Source organism: Cupressus sempervirens, chromosome 8 (assembly GCF_028749045.1).
Source record: "Cupressus sempervirens isolate cs-2001-9-10 chromosome 8, ASM2874904v1, whole genome shotgun sequence".
Classification (NCBI taxonomy): domain Eukaryota; kingdom Viridiplantae; phylum Streptophyta; class Pinopsida; order Cupressales; family Cupressaceae; genus Cupressus; species Cupressus sempervirens.
Window position 1 is genome coordinate 823,566,760 of NC_143125.1, and position 14,884 is coordinate 823,581,643.

The window sequence follows — 14,884 nt, forward strand, 5'->3', positions numbered from 1 at the left end:
CCTACCCTAGCTTGTGCAACCGTATCTCTCAGAATCAATCATCACTCTTAGCTTTAGGGATCCACAATCCTAGTTTTAGGGATCCACCCATCAAATCAATCCACCAAGCCTCATCTTTCAAGATCCACAATCCTAGTCCTAGGGATCTCTGACACCCATCTTTCATCAATCTGACTCTTTGAAATCCTGTTGCCTCAGCTTTATCTCATCCCATCATCCCTTCCGTTATCTTGGATTCCTCTTTATGGCGCTCCGCTCCTTCATCCTCCATCTCCCCTAAAGTCTTAAGCTTATTTACTCTTGTGCCTCTAATTCTCCCTTTCTTATTCTCTCGTAGTGAGATTTGAGCTAATTCAGCCCCTTCTCTTTGCCAATCTGAGTCTCCTTGCTCATCCCGAATTCTTGTATTTTTCAAAAAACCATCGAGCCTTACTTTCTCTCCCTGTCACCTTCTTGAGGGGGCATCTCACAGTCCATTCTCTCCTCTTATGCTCTAGCCTTGGGCATCTTATTTTCTTATCTTTGATGTCATGCCACTTGCGGCATCACATCAAAGAGGGGCAAAATGTAGACACCTAAAAATCCTTTAAAAAATAAAAATATTTTTATTTTCTGAAAAAAGTCCCTGATGACATCATCATTTATTAATTAATTATTTATTTAATTTATTTATTTATTTTTATGCCATTAAATCCCTTTATCTTAATTAAAAATATTTAATTAAGGAATCCCTCCCAAAAATATTTAAATCTTATTTAAACATTATTTCCTTATTTATTAATTATTTAATTAATACATTGACCAAAAATCTCAAAATAAATTATTTATTTATTTTTTGCCCAAAACTTGGCCAATTTCCTTAAGACCACTAACCTCTTCCAAAATCTTCTAATCCTTCTTTAATTTTGATTAAAGGCTAATCCCATCATTTCCTACCCCTAATCCCAACTCAAAATATTTAATTAAGATTAAATATTAATCCTCATGTTTATTAAAAAATATTTTAATAAATATCTCCTCAACCCAAACCCTTGAAATAAATAAAACTTTATTTATTTCCTAAAAACCTTATTTATCCTCATCCTAGGAAGTTCTAGACTCTTCTAAAAAGTCTTCATCCTCATCCAAAGCCTAGACTCTTCTAGAAGATGTCAATCCTTATCTTTGATCCTAATCCTAATCCCCTCCTAACCTTGTCACATTCCCTAAACATGGGTTAAGACTTGCTAACCCAAGCCAAAGCCAACAAATATCTCCTCCTTCACCCACCCTCATTAAATGCCATCCACTTGCCCATCTCTAACATCTCTAATCTAATCCTAAGCCATCTCTAGTCCTACCCTTAATCATTTGCACAATCCTAAACAAGCTTAAGACTTTCCTAAGGCAAGCCAAAGTCTATCCCTTAAAAATATCCCAACCATAAAACTTTATGAAGCCCACAAAGCCATAAATGACTCTTACAAGCCCATTCATTGCTCTTACAAGCCATTATGAGGGTCTTTATGAGCTTTGAGCCTCCTTTGTTGACCCCTCAACCCCTCTTGCTCTAACCAATGACCTTGTGACATGTGTCACTCCTTGATTGGTTGTAAGGAAGCACAATCCATGTGCTCTCCTCTCATTCAATCTAAACCTTCCATAAACTTTCTCCCATGCTTGTATCCTAGCCCTTGATCCCTCAAGCCCTTTGCCTATTTAAGGAATCCTCTCCCAAGTCATTTTAACACAATCTAGAAAGTAAAGCCATAATGCCATTTTGAGAAGCCATTTTTACATCAAATCCATTCACCAAAATCTATCAAAAATTCTCCATTGAAGCCCATTTGAGCATTTGAGCATACATACATAATCGAGCCATCTTAGCTATTAGACACACCTCTACATCAAGTGATCATCCTCATTGAGAGAGCCTATCCATGGCTCATATTCTCATTTGAGGACTTCACTTTGTCTCTCATGAAGTTATGTTAAATTAGTATGCAAATGCTTTTTGATTGTTTTAATTTGGTGTTTCTAACATACTAAATTAGCACATACACACCCATGCTATATATTTTCATTACTTACATCATGTACATTCATTATTTCAACTTGAGATGTCACATTAGGGGCATCGGCTGACGTAAGTATATTTGTCATAATCATTTCAATTGGGGTATGTTGAACATTTTTGTTTGTCAAATTAGGTGTTTTTGTGACATCAATATCAATAGGTAGATTTTCATCACTTTCATTGGAGGCATTTGATGATGTACCTTCATGTAATCTCCTCATATGCTCTCTTGTTTTTGCCTTTGTTGTCTCTCATTTTTTAATCATTCCTCTCTTGTTCTTTCCCATGATTGTAGATGCAAATTACCCTAGAAAAATTAATATAAATAAAATAAACAATAAAATACTAAACTAAACAAATTTGCATGATTATTTTATGCTTGATTGTACGATACTAACATAAAATAAGATATGGGTGCATGAAAAATATAAAATTTAGCATAAATCCAAGCACAAAGAACCTTACACTTGCATACATGGTATAGAAATACATGTGAAACAATAGTAGAATTTGGGGGACTGCACTAAAATAGCATAATAATGATTGATATGCAGTTTTATTTACAGTTTTCAATAACGTGATTAGGTTTTGTATAACCCAATTGGTTTATTATGTTCCAACTACATTATCCATATGGATAAATAAACCAATCAAGTATTGTATAACTTGATTGGGTTTTTTATTACTACTACACAAAGGTAGATTGAAGAAGGGAGGGAGTGATGGAGAGAATGAGAGAGAGGGTGAGGATAGGATATAGAGATAGAAGGGGATATGAAGAGGGAGAGGAAATAAGAGAGAGGGAAAGTAAATGGGTGAGAGAGAGAGAGAGAGAGAGAGAGAGAGAGAGGGGGGGGGGGGCATCTGAGAGAGAGTGTGGTTAGGGTATAGGATGGAGAGAGAGAGAGAGAGAGAGAGAGAGAGAGAGAGAGAGAGTTGCAGGATGGAGAAAGGATTAAAGGATAGGAGAAAGAGAGAGAGGGGATAAGAGAGAGATAGAGAGTGGATATGAGAGAGAGAGAGAGAGAGAGAGAGATTAGGGGAGATTAGGGGATATGATAAAAAGAGTGAGAGAGAGGTGGAGAGAATGAGTGGGAGAGAAGGGGATAGGAGAAAGAGAGGGGATATGAGAGTGAGAGAGAGAGAGAGAGAGAGAGAGAGAGAGAGAGATTAGGGAATAGGATAAAGAGAAAGAATTAGAGAGAGAGAGACATAGGATTGAGAAAGGATCAGGGGATAGGGGAGAGAGAGAGAGAGAGAGAGAGAGAGAGAGAGAGGGAGGGAGAGAGAGAGAGATTAGGGGATATGATAGAAATAGTGTGAGAGGGAGAGATTAGTGGATATGATAGAAAGTGTGAGAGAGAGATGGAGAGAGAGAGAGAGAGAGAGAGAGAGAGAGAGAGAGAGAGAGAGAAGGGGATAGGAGAAAGAGAGGGAGGGTATAGGGTATAGGACAAAGAGAGAATGAGAGAGAGGGGGGATGGGATGGAGAGAAGAATTAGAGGATATGATAGAAAGAGTGAGAGAGAGAGAGAGGGGGGGGATAGGAGAGAAAGAGGGGGGATAGGATGGAGAGAGATTATGGGATAGGAGGGAGGGAGGGAGGGAGGGAGAGAGAGAGAGAGAGAGAGAGAGAGAGAGAGAGAGAGATTATGGGAGATTAGGAGATATGATAAAAAGAGTGAGAGAGAGGTGGAGAGAATGAGTGAGAGAGAGGGGGATAGGAGGGGGGGGGAGAGAGAGAGAGAGAGAGAGAGAGAGAGAGAGAGAGAGAGAGAGTATAGGACAAAGAGAGAATGAGAGAGAGCTCAAGAGAGGATGGGATGGAGAGAATAATTAGAGGATATGAAAGAAAGAGTGAGAGAGAGAAGGGGATAGGAGAAAAAGAGAGGGGGATAGGAGAGAGGGGGGGGAAGAGATTTGGGGAAAGGATAGAAAGAGTGAGAGAGAGATAAGGGGATAGGAGAAAGAGGTAGGGGGGATAAGAGAGACAAAGATAGAGACAGACAGACAGAGAGATTAGGGGATATGATATGAAGAGTAAGAAAGAGAAGGGGATAGGATAAAGAGTGAAAACGGGAGAGAGAGAGAGAGAGAGAGAGAGAGAGAGAGAGAGAGAGTATGGGATGGACACAAGGATTAGGGGATATGATAGACACTCGTTTAGTATAATAAATAACTCTCTCTCTCTCTCTAACCTTGTGAGGTAGTAATATAAAATCTGATCAAATTTTGTAGAACCTGATGAGTACTTAATACATTTTTTATTTTCATAACTCGGTCAAGTTATTTGAATCCAAAAAACTCGATCAGGTTATGGCTTGTTGATAGCCTAGGAAAATGACCCAAAGGCTTAGGAGATTGTTTTCCCTTCATTTTTTTTTCCATTAGACATATTTCATCTTCAAAGATGAATTATCGCCTTTGTCTTCATCAGGTACACTAATGGTGAAGTAGGTATCTCTAAAATTACCACCATAATCTTATACATCTTCTTAGCTTTCTAACCATTTTATTTTTTTTATTTTTTTTGGACAACATTAACATTGTAAACTTTAATTACTTTTACCAATGCCTTGGCATTCCTCACAAACATATGTCTACCATTTTTTAAATAACTTTTGATATACTTAACCAAATTCAAAATAAATTACATATTACTATTCTATACTTGATTATATACATTTTTTTTTTTAAAGTTTCAATTTTTAGTTATTTGATGCAAGTTATGCTCAGCACATGAATAGGTACCAAAATTTTAGGATGTAGTCTATTCAATAATTCATAACAAAAAAATTTACTCATCATAAAATTACAAAAATATACACAAATTCTAGATATGACTCTTAACTATCATCGTACCAATGGTATATGCAAAATGTTAAATATAACTATGTCTTTTGTGTTGCACATGAAAACAATTATGTTATGTCTTCTAAAAAAATCAAGAACTATTTTTTGTGTGCGCAGGGTTTAAGCCGCCTAATCTTATCCATTTTGTAAAAACTCTCAAATGTCTCATCCAAGTTTAGGTTTACCTAATTTCAAAAAAAAAGGTGTCTATTTATACCCCCCTTTTTGTACACCATCTTGGTGCACTCACCCAAATTTAAAACTCTATCTACCAACTCCTTGTAAATTCTCTAACAAACGTAGTCTACTAGAACCACAAAGGTCCAAAAGATTTTTTAACTAGGTTTGGAGCAATTGGAACTCTTTTTTAAATATATTTATTCTATGTATGTTTACATTATGCGTATCCATTAAGATTGAATAAAAGCATAAATAAATACAATACACTTACATAAAAATAAAGGAAATGTTAATCTTGAATTCCACTATGCTTTGTTTGTGAACATGTATCTTACTATCTGTGGAGTTATTCCTTAATATTAGCAAGGAACTCTTACAATGTTACTTTTATATCGCTTATATATATTCTAGATCCTCTACTTTTGATAAAAGTTAGCAAAATGTTTACTATAAGGATTTTTAATTCCTATAAATGATATTGATATGTGAAATATAATTTATAAAAATGATTATGATTGAATTGAAAATTTCTTTGGAAAATACTTTAAAAAAAGGTGTAAGAACTTAATTTTCTTAACATAATATAACCAAATGTAATCCCTATCTAACTATGACGTTTTAGCTAATTTACTAGTGAAATTATCACTAATAATCTGTTAAATTATAAGTAATGTAATAACATGGGGAAAGTCTTTTAATTGCCAAATACATTACATAAAAGGACGATTTCAATTACAGAAAATAATGAATTGAATTTTCACTAATCAATAAACTATGTTAGGGTCCACCAAAAAACAATTGTGTTTATTCAAGATAATATTAATGTTTAATTAAAAGTTTCTCTCCCCATTGATTGGAAGAGAACTTTCAAAAATGAAACATTAAAAAAAAAGTTGCACTTAGATAACTATATTTAAATAGCAAAAAAATGTCATATTCAATTGCAAAATTTGATCTAGCATATGCTTGGACATAGGAGTATTTCAATGTTTAGCTTTTCAAACTAGTATCATATATTTTACATTTAAATTGTGTTATTTATTGTTGATACTAAGCTTATGTCAACAATTTTTGTATCAGTCATTAATCCTAACTTCAATTTACCAATCATGTTAATTTTTACTAAATATTTTTAATTATGTAAAACATGTTGCATAAAGTAATAAAGATGTTTTCTATCATATACTTATAGAAACCAAAATGATTTTATTTTTTTTTAAAGTACAAATTAAAGATTGTCAATTTTATTAATATATTTTATATTTAATTTGAAATAAAACTTGTACAGTGATAATGATGAGAATGGATTTGTACAATCCATCAAATTTCAAATAAAATCTAAATACATATAATTGACTAAAGATCATAACATAAAATTAAGATAATAATAATAATAAGCACAATGAAATTGTACAATCGATCTCAAAAGTATTAATACCTATTAAAAATTTCCCAATTATTCTAAGATCTACTAAACACACAAATAAGAATTGGAATCAAATAATTTAATATAAACATAAATAATAAATAAATGAACTGCAATTTTTTTAAATAAATGAAGAGAACAAGCAAATTACAGAGCTCAGCTTAAAACACCTTTCATATCATAAAATTGAGGAGTTGTGGAAATACATGTAGTGCCTGCCCCTAGTTTACATTTTTTTCGAGCTACATTTATGATATGATTGCCAAACTCTTTTAGGCCAATTTATGTTTGATGAGTAGTATCATTATTTTAGAGATTATCAGAGGATGTTTACACTCAGTTCATTATATGATGAGATTACTTGGTACTCTATATTTCGTGCATGTATGATGATTATTCAATGGTTTTAGTTATCGATGATGATTAGTTAGATGGCTTATTATTTCATGTGCCTCTTATGGATACTTACCCCATACTGCATGTGTATGGTGTGCGTGTTGTTTTATTTATGTATGGTGTTTCTGATATGGTTAAAGAAGGGAGTCGTAGTCACCTGCTAGTCGGGATCTACACGATGCACCACTTCCTGCCATTGCCTGTTTAGCTTAGAATATTGTGTTTGTACATACGTGGATTTTATGCAGGTTGCAGGTACCGGGTATCGACTTCCCTGAATTGTCAGGATGAGCGTACCCTATCGCACTGTCTCAATGGTAAGAGAGGGAAGATAAACTCTTAAGTCCAAATCCTAAACCCTTTAGCCAATTGTCCTAATTGATAATTAGGACAAGTATCTGAGTTAAGTACCCTCCGAATGCATCAAATGATGTAATTTTGTGATTATAACCCTTTTTGTTTGATTTGGTATGTATTTTTCTATGATGGGTTTTCGTATGTTGCTTTATGAGTCCTTGGTGTATTTTCTATTAATTAAGTCTAATTAAAAAGACTAATTAATGATTTAATTTAATAAAGAATTATTATGATATCTTTATATTTAATTAATTAATTAATTAATTAAATAAAAGAATTAAAGTTGGAAATTAAAGTTCAAGATATATTTAGAACAGGATAATATTTATTTAATTTAATAATAATATATTTGGAGTTCATTTTTAAATAAATGCTAAATATTATTGTTATTTAAATTAATTAAATATGTTATCAATTAAATTCTAAAATAAATTAAAAAGTTGAAAGATATTAATTTATTAAGAATTCTAGATCGCATGATCTAAACATGAGTTAAATATAAGAATTAAATTAAAAGATTAAATTATAAAAATTAATAATGTTATTTTAATTTCTTAAAAGTGCACATAAGATTTAAAGTAATAAATTAATTAAGAATTGAAGTCAAGTAAAATTTTAAATAAAGTTATTTAATAATTCAACTTAATGTGCATGAAAGTTGAATGCAAAAGAATAAGAAAAGATAATAAAAGTTAATTTGGAGTTAACTGAGTTGTGCAAAGAGTCTTCTCGGGTAAACGCACAATTAGTGCCCCGAATTGAGGAGAATTTGCTTATCACAACTTTGGGGGTTCATTTTTGTGATATACGAAGTTGGACGGGAATTTTTGGGGGGAGACAATTTTGGAAGCGAATTTCAGAAAGCTGATACCAAGAAAGTTTTCCAGAGGAAGGTTATTGAGAGGAGCGAATTCTTTTACAGTTCTTGGAGATTGCATAATAGCATCAGGATCAGGTAGGGTCTTGTGTTTTCAATTATCGATTTAATACGCAATTATCATTTCTTGTCTTCTTCGTGTCTAGGGTTTGTAAATCTGAAATTCCTTGTGAAGAATACTTAAACATTACGATATTGGTATTTATCAGTTACTTGTTTATAAACTTCTTTATACATGAGATTTAAATGAGAAGGGTTGAATTTAATACCGAGATTCTAGATTAAACGTTTGGATGAATGACTATATTTTCTATATCAAGATAGAGGAGGAAACAATCTTTCAAGGCATATCTATATATATATATAATTAATTATTTTAATATATATATAGTTTAAAAATGTTTATATATATATTGATTGTACCCCTTTTTTTAAAAAAATTAAATATAATAATTTTTATAAGTTTGTGGGGGGGGAGGGAATTACCCCGTGCCCACCCCCCACGGTCGGCTTAGCCGACAGACCTGCGTCGCAAGTACTGCGATCGCAGGTACGACGTACCTGCTGCCGCAGGCCCTGTGTCCACAGGACTGCGGTAGGCCGTCGGCTTATATAAGCCGACAGTTTTATAATAATGAGTTTGATTTTTATTTTTATTTTAAATATATAGTTTGTTAATTCGTTTTTCTTTAATATATTATTTACAAAAGTGATTTTTATTATTAATTAAAATTTTTAATTAATAAAATTATTATATATTTTTATTTAATAAAAGTTTTATTTTATTAATACTTAAATAATAAATATTAAATGTATTTCACATAAATGGTAAATATTAAATTATTGATAATTTTGGTTAAATATTAATAATTTAACAATTAATGGATAGATTAAAATAAGTAATTAGATCAAATGATTATTGATTACTTTAACTAAAATTAGTTTAATTAAAGTTAATTAATAATGAATACTATCTGATTAGATAGTAGATTTGGAAGATTGACTTAATGGAAGTTATTATAGAAAGGGTTAATCGTAAAGGGGGTAAATATGAAAACTTTGTTACTTGAATTCGACATTAAACTGAAACATAAACCTTACCTTAACTCAAATAATATACTTTCAGATCCAATCCCTGAGACTTTGATGTTGTCTTTGTACTTTGAATGTTTTGGGGTCGGTTTAGCGTCGACCAGTTTAGGTTGTTACCAGAGGCTCGGGGGTTGTGAATGTGATGTCATGATGAATTAGTCTCGATCTTTCTTAACCCGACCATGGTAATGTGATGAAGTGCTCTATGACATGATTGTGTTACGGTTTGTTATTGCTTTCTAGTTTCCTTATGTGAAGCTGAGGTGTATGTATTTGAGAATACCTAACTTAACCATTTTTGAGTCTTGATCAGTTATATTTGATAACCATTTCTAAGTCTCGATCAGTTATACTTGTATTACTTTCTGGTTGCTCATTAGAGAACCATTGGATTTTGTGACTTATCATTGACGCCTTCAGTTGCTGATAGAGAACTGTCATGATTACATGATTACTATTTGATGTTATCTGTTGCTCATGAAGAACTGATATAATTTGTGGATTATCTTTTTATGATGTTTTTTCAGTTGCTCGTATAGGACTGAGATGGTTTTATTATGATTCTTGGTTTTATGAGTTCATGAGCTAGGGTAGGTTATCTATGTGTAGAGTCGGGAAGTGGCTTGCAATGGGGGTCAGAGCCCTAAGAGGCTGCCTTGAGAAACCCATTGTAAGTCGTTTTTAATAAGTGAAAACATTTACACTAAATGAGAGAAAATGAACCTAACAAGATAATTGTATGTTCTCTCCCATGCCATGAGTGCTAGTACAGACTAGGATGGGGTAGAGAGGATGCTTGGTTACGACCTTGCATTCCATAGTATGCCTCGTCAGTACGAGAGGATACTAGTGGCCGCAGGATCAGTAGGGACCCGAGATTCCTAAGGGATTGCTCTGGTAACTTCTACATGACTTTTGTGATGACACTTTCCCGCTTGCATATTAAGTTTCCTACGTGTCTTGTGGTACCTCTGGGTTTTAGATGTCGATCTTTTTAGGAACCCTTGAGTTAGCATACTTATAGGATTTCCTGGACTTAGAGAGTAATTTTGATTATAGGTTTTTTTTGTTATCCTATTTGGGACTTGAGACTATCTCCTCAGCGCGGTGGGAGTGGACCATTTAGGTTCCACGCGGTCGGGCGGTAGTGCTTTTACTCTTACCATTGAGGTCCGTTCCGTGGTCACCGTGGTTGGAGATTTCATGATTGGCATTTACCTACACTATGTTCTTGGATTAGTATGATGGATGGTTAGATTTTATGATAGATGTTTTATCATTATGGATGTATGGATGTACCATGTATGGTGAATAGTTTCATATATTTTTACTGTACTTTGTATCATGGATTTGAGGATGTTGTATCTTGATCTTTACATATGTATATTCTTTTAAGCCTTTCATACCCTGTGACATGTACAGTGGATGATTGAGCATTCCGAATTAATTTGCCAAGGAGCATTCGGAACAAATGTATATTATGGACATTGGATTTTCTGATTATTTTTTTATATGTATGTGATAGTTGTTAGACTTAGAATTAATTAAATTTAAACGTGACTCAACGTCTTGGGATCTTTAAGAAATGTAACTTGCAATGTATGTTTGTCGATGATTACATGTTATTGCTTCCGCTACTATTTGTTTGATGTGTATGTCATACTTTCTTACTTTAAAAAAAAAAAAAAATGTTAAGCAAACTTAGTGAAACTTTAAGTTAATTCTTTTGGATCCCTTGGCGGGGCGTTACAATACACATTTCAAGACCATGTCAATCCCATCCGAGCATTTTTGTCCCCAACTTTTTATTAGCACAATAGACAACACCACAACTCCAAAACCCAGACCATATGAGAGTCCCACTCCAATCCAATACCACACACTTTCCTCACTTTTCTCTTCTTCATTGACGGATGAAGAAATGGGAGGAGCAGGAGCAAATTCAGGCCAAGAGCAATTTTTTGGGAGGGGGCATCCCCATAAGTTTGGATTTTTTTCATATGAAGATTTTGTAAATGTAGTCATATGTCCTCCTTGTGGTATGCTGCCTGAAAGGTTGTTGTTGGATAACCTCAAAACTCCTAAGTAGCTCAAAGATCCTAGCCCCCATGGAATTTGACCACAAAAATTATTTTTAGAGAGGTCTAATGATTCTAGCCACTTCATTTGCACAATACTATTTGGAATTGTACCACTCAAATTATTCTGTTGGAATTGTACCACTCAAATTATTCATGGACAGATTGAGAAACATCAGACCTTTCAACTTTCCCAACACAGAAGGAAGATTACCATTCAATTGATTGTTGGAGAGATCAATGACTTCCATGGTTGAGAAAATATATGGGTAGTGCTCATCTCTCCCTTTAGAATCGATGTTCAATTCATTCCGATACATGAAATCATCTATCATTATAGCCAAATTAGTAAATGATTGAACACATCCCTGTTGTGGTTCTAACAGTAATGCTTGTAAACTGAATATGGTGTGTGGTATAAGTCCAGATAGAAAATTTGAAGAGAGGTCCAAGATTTGAAGATACTTCAGTTGCCCAATTTCTCTAGGAATGTTACCTGTAAAATTATTTCTCCTCATTGCTAAAACCTGTAGCTTTGAAAGGTTTCCTATTGACTTGGGAATTCGGCCTTTTAGTAGATTTTCCCCAATATCTAGAAAACCCAATTCTGTGCACATTGATATTGAGGCAGGCAATCTTCCCTTTAGATGATTGTTCTTTAGCACCAGTGATTGCAGTTGACCCAGCTTACCAAACTGAGGTGGTATCATACCTCTCAAATTATTATCCCCCAAATTCAGAATTTCAAGCCCAGAACAACTGGCTATGCTTGGAGGAATCATTCCATACAAATGGTTATTTGCCAAATTTAACATTTGCAATGAATATCCAGAGGAGCAACTAGATATGTTTGGAGAGATCACTCCATTCAAATGATTATTTGCCAAATTTAACAACTTTAATGAAGAGCCAATGTCCATGCTTGGAGGAATATTTCCTGTGAATAAATTGTCATTCAAAAATAACGCCTGCAGATTGGGTAACCGAATATGTGGCATATGTCCAGACAATGCATTGTTAGACATATCCAAAAATTGCATTGTCTTCCAAGCAGAAGTATTTAACAAAAGATGACCTTGCAGATGATTTGCTGTGAGATTGATGTACATAAGACTCATATGTTGTACCCAAGACGGAATCTCTCCAACAAGATTGCTGTCAGCTATTTTCAAGCTTTCAAGTGAGTATTGAGTCGAAATTCACGAGGGGATTTGAGCATCCATATTACATGATGTCATATGTAAAAGCTTGAATTGAAAGGAGGGAATCCAAGTGCTACTAATGTTTAGTACACAATTGGACAAGTACAAACTTTCTAATCTACTAAGTGGTGACTGATACAAGGGATTCCATGTGGTGTTGCTTTGAAGTACAGCGTTGGATAAGAAAAATGTATTTAATTCACTAAGGTTGTGTAAGAAAGACTCTAGAATCATATGATGCCCATTTAGTGAGAGAGAGAGAAACTCAAGGGTAGAGGGTAGTACTGGAGTAGCAATACTCTGGTCAAATGAATTCCCATCAACAAAGAGGTAGCTAAGGGAGGAGAGCATTGAAAATGAGAATGGAAAAGTTCCATTCAATTGGTTGTTCGACAAATCCATCCATTGCAGTGAAGAGAGGTTGCCTAATGAGTCTGGGATATAACCACTCAAGTGATTCTCCCAAAGAATTAGGTCTGTTAAGGAAGAAAGATTGGAGAGAGAGGGGGGAATGCTCCCTGTGAGTTGATTCTCAGAAAGAGAGAGCATATTTAGAGAAGAGAGATTTGAGAGAGAGGAGGGGATGCTTCCTGTGAGTTGATTCCATGAAAGAAATAGGTTAGTCAATGAAGAGAGATCAGAGAGAGGGGGAATGCTTCCTGTGAGTTGATTCACACAAAGAGATAGGTAAGTAAGAGAAGAGAGATGAGAGAGAGAAGGAATGCTTCCTTCAAGCTGATTCACAGAAAGATCTAGTTCAATTAGAGAAGAGAGATGAGAGAGACGCAGAATGCTTCCTGTGAGCTGATTTCCAGAAAGATCTAGTTCAATTAGCAAAAAGAGAGATGAGAGAGAAGGAATGCTTCCTGTGAATTGGTTTCCTGAAAGATCTAGATATTTTAAAGAAGAGAGATGAGAGAGAGAAGGAATGCTTCCCATCAGTTGATTCCAAGAAAGAGATAGGTAAGTTAGAGAAGAGAGATTAGAAAGAGGGGGAATGTTTCCTATTAGTTGATTCTCACTAAGGTCTAGTTGGGCTAGAGAAGAGAGATTTGTGAAGCAAGGAGGAATGGTACCTGTTAATCCCATTTCAGAGAGCCTTATGGCTGCAACAAAAGTGAGGTTACACAAGCTCTCAGATATGACTCCACCCTCCACTTTATCAACATCAAATGAGTCTGTAATATCAACAGCAACTACATGATGAGTGGCGTTATCACAGGAAATTCCGTACCAGAGGCAACAATCTTTTCCATTCTCCCAAGAACTGAGTACATGTGCAGAGTGATTTATGCCAGCTTTGAAGAGAAGAAGAGCATGGGCTTCTCTTTCAATACATCCGCAGCAGAGGCCAAGAAGAAAGATTGTAATAATAGAAAACAAAAGTAGGTTGGCCATGGCAGGTTGAGAATTCTGATGTACAAACATGTAAATGGAAATAGTGGTTAAAGGAATGCATTAACAAGTTAAAAACATTCATAAGATCAAAACCAAACAGCATATGAGATTAGACTGAAAAGAGACAAAAACCAAACAAAAGAGCATGCAGACGTTAATGCAAACCATGAAATCTCTTTTTTGTCGTGTAGACGTGTGCTCCAAATACCCTTAAGCTTCAAAGGTGAGTAAGGATTTTAGCATCAGGATGATATGGTTGCAAGTGGTTGGGATTCAAGATAGTGTGATAACTTTTCTTTAAAAGGTGGATGATGATTTGTAAGAGAATGGACTCAATTTATAGGCTTGAGGGGAGATAAATGGACATTGGGATTTTTGCAGTATAATGATATTAAGAGGGCAAGTAATTATAATTAAGTGTTTGAGTGGGGTCAACAGTGGCGTGAGGGATGGGTTTAAACATTGGCGTAGACTCGCCAGACTTGCGTTTAGAATTTTGAGTAGATAGAGATAGTCTAATAACAAAAACCAATTTTAAGAAACAAATGGGAGAAGACACCAAGTTATGATATTTAATAATTTGAATAAACAACCAATCGAACAGGATGCCTTATAAACTGCCGTAAGCAATGGGTTCTATTTTTTCCATGCTTTTGGGGTTTTCCAGCTTTTGGAGGAAAATGAGATTGACTGGAAATTATGAATATAGGAAGTCACCAGATTGACTGGAAATTTGTCGTAAATGTCTCAGATCGTTTTCTCTACAAGTGAGATTAACTGGTTCCATTATTCCATTTTTTTGCAAAATTGATGCGAGACTTTGACTATAGAGGCATAATAAAGTATTTTGAGATTGAGTGGGCATTGGATTATACTGAAGAAAATTTGTCGACTCAATTCAAGAAAAGGCTAATACGAGATTTGTTGATTCAATTTAAACTCAAGCTTGTAGAGCGTATTCTTGCGTGA

The 14,884-nt window shown here is 34.4% G+C and overlaps 1 pseudogene across 1 annotated transcript; it reads right to left on the bottom strand.

The window, feature by feature from the left end:
- Positions 1-10,983: 10,983 nt before the first annotated feature.
- Positions 10,984-14,419, bottom strand: LOC149544934 (uncharacterized; annotated as a pseudogene). The gene is made up of 2 exons (XR_016355123.1): positions 14,081-14,419; positions 10,984-13,930 (listed from the first exon to the last, which is right to left on the bottom strand). The product of XR_016355123.1 is annotated as an uncharacterized LOC149544934 (transcript).
- Between the last annotated feature and the right edge of the window lie 465 nt (positions 14,420-14,884).